This window comes from Malus sylvestris, chromosome 11 (assembly GCF_916048215.2).
Source record: "Malus sylvestris chromosome 11, drMalSylv7.2, whole genome shotgun sequence".
Taxonomy (NCBI): domain Eukaryota; kingdom Viridiplantae; phylum Streptophyta; class Magnoliopsida; order Rosales; family Rosaceae; genus Malus; species Malus sylvestris.
In genome coordinates this window covers 801,255-804,688 of record NC_062270.1, presented here as the reverse complement: position 1 = coordinate 804,688, position 3,434 = coordinate 801,255, and positions in this window count along the sequence as shown.

Genomic DNA, 3,434 nt, shown 5'->3' with positions numbered 1-3,434 from the left:
AAATCTTATGTTATACTTAATAAAAGTATGAATAAACTCTTAAGTATTAGTGAATCTATTGTTTTGATGGGATACTCATTCTACGAAACTAGTTTTAATGATCCAACCGTCAAACATGTTTGTATATATTTCGAGATCGCATATGCCAAAAATTGCAAAAAACAAACATTCAGAGAGCATGTAACGGGACAAAACTTTTCGACGGTTATAAATGAAAAATCACAATTTAACGGTTAATTTAACTCTGATTTTGATGATTTTTTACAACTACACTCCTTGACCTTATATGAATACAATGATTGAATTCGATCTTCAATTTAAAATATTTACACTAGTGGAAACCACAAAATCTTATGTTATACTTAATAAAAGTATGAATAAACTCTTAAGTATTAGTGAATCTATTGTTTTAATGGGATACTCATTCTACGAAACTAGTTTCAATGATCCAACCGTCAAACATGTTTGTATATATTTCGAGATCGCATACGCCAAAAATTGCAAAAAACAAACATTCAGAGAGCAAGTAACGGGACAAAACATTTCGACGGTTATAAACGAAAATTCACGATTTAACGGTTAATTTAACTCCGATTTTGATGATTTTTTACAAATACACTCCTTGACCTTATATGAATACAATGATTGAATTCGATCTTCAATTTAAAATATTTACATTAGTGGATACCACAAAATCTTATGTTATACTTAATAAAAGTATGAATAAACTATTAAGTATTAGTGAATCTATTGTTTTGATGGGATACTCATTATACGAAACTATTTTCAAAGATCCAACCGTCAAACATGTTTGTATATACTTCGAGATCGCATACGTCAAAAATTACAAAAAACAAACATTCAGAGATCAATTAACGGGACAAAACTTTTCGACGGTTATAAAAAGAAAAATCACGATTTAACGGTCATTTTAACTCTGATTTTGATGATTTTTTGCAGCTACACTCCTTGACCTTATATGAATACAATGATTGAATTCGATCTTCAATTTAAAATATTTACACTAGTGGAAACCACAAAATCTTATATTATACTTAATAAAAGTATGAATAAACTATTACGTATTAGTGAATCTATTGTTTTGATGGGATACTCATTCTACGAAACTAGTTTCAAAGATCCAACCGTCAAACATGTTTGTATATACTTCAAGATCGCATACGTCAAAAATTACAAAAAACAAACATTCAGAGATCAAGTAACGGGACAAAACTTTTCGACGGTTATAAACGAAAAATCACGATTTAACGGTCATTTTAACTTTGATTTTGATGTTTTTTTACAACCACACTCCTTGACCCTATATGAATACAATGATTGAATTCGATCTTCAATTTAAAATATTTACACTAGTGGATACCACAAAATCTTATATTATACTTAATAAAAGTATGAATAAACTATTAAGTATTAGTGAATCTATTGTTTTGATGGGATACTCATTCTACGAAACTAGTTTCAATGATCCAACCATCAAACATGTTTATATATACTTCGAGATTGCATACGCCAAAAATTGCAAAAAACAAATATTCATAGATCAAGTAACGGGACAAAACTTTTCGACGGTTATAAACGAAAAATCACGATTTAACGGTCATTTTAACTCCGATTTTGATGATTTTTTACAACTACACTCCTTGACCCTATATGAATACAATGATTGAATTCGATCTTCAATTTAAAATATTTACACTAGTGGAAACCACAAAATCTTATGTTATACTTAATAAAAGTATGAATAAACTCTTAAGTATTAGTGAATCTATTGTTTTGATGGGATACTCATTCTACGAAACTAGTTTTAATGATCCAACCGTCAAACATGTTTGTATATATTTCGAGATCGCATACACCAAAAATTGAAAAAAACAAACATTCAGAGAGCACGTAACGGGACAAAACTTTTCGATAGTTATAAACGAAAAATCACGATTTAACGGTTAATTTAACTCCGATTTTGATGATTTTTTACAACTACACTCCTTGACCTTATATGAATACAATGATTGAATTCGATCTTCAATTTAAAATATTTACACTAGTGGATACCACAAAATCTTATGTTTATACTTAATAAAAGTATGGTATAGTACTATTGTTTTATTTTTTTTCATAATTATTTTGGTAAACTTCTCATAATTTGAATGATTTTTAATGTTTGGTTTTTCTATGCTTAGTTTATGCAGAAGATAGTTATGACGTGGAAAACCTTAATTAAAACATCATCAACATAACTCTTGAAGGCAATAGATCAAGCCAAAGTTCCAATGCAATTTCATGATGATCGATGTAAATCGAGGATTTTGTAAATTGAGGTTTAAACTTTTGAGAAAGATTTCACAACCTTGAAAACAAAAACTGTTTCATTTTGCATATCCTTGCACATTTAAAATTTGTAATAGATTAATAGTGTATGTATTATTTTTTTATTAGGCTCTTATTTTCGAGTGTAGATGTAGTACTTAAACGACAAATGTGTTTTAATGTTTTGAAGTAATATTTATGTGGCAATGTGTGGTATGTGCAAATTTAAGAAAAAAAATATATTTTTCTTAACGGGTCATAACGGGTCGGGTCACTTTACCCGTTGGGTAAAGTGACACGACCTGTTAAGGACCCGTTAAGATAACGGGTGTGACACGACACGACCCGTTAAGATAACAGGTGTTACACGAAAACGACACGAACACGACTGACACGACCCGTTTGCCAGGCCTACTGGCCATCCAAATTTCTGAAACCCAGAATCCAAATTATGCATAAGAAATGCGACTGCAAAGAATTGCACTGGCTGAGGTAGACAGTGCCTATTGATAGTTTTTTCACCATTAAGAGCAAATGACAAAGTTTTTAGTCATTAAGGGTATGTTAGTATTTTCACATCAATATTTGGTTATAATTATCATAAAATTAAAAAAAGTGACTATAATTCTATATGAAATCTAAATTTTGGTTAGTTTTCCAAATTTCCCGATGGAGGGAGGATGAGTTTCAGGAGTTAAAATCTTCTGCGTCGAAATTTCCCTGCGGCCTCTCTGTGACATAACCAGCTTTTGACATGTGTACACACTAACTTCAAATTATAGACGGTGTTAACTCTTCGGGAAATAATGCTAAGGATACTAAATTTGAAGACTAAATTTGCAAACTAAATTATATGTCACCAATAAGAATAAGCATGTGTAAGTAATAAACCAATCCTTAATTTTTATGTTCTTTAATTTTTAAAACTTTGTTTACAAATTTAGTCTTTTTAACATTACTGAACAAAATAAAGAACCAAGAACTCCTCTAAGTGTTAACTATTAAGTAAGTATGAATTCTATTTCCTTAAGCTCGAATTCCAAATAACTAGAAAAATCCCTGCAAAATAACTAGAAAGCACTGACCTTTTTTATAAGGGAGTAATT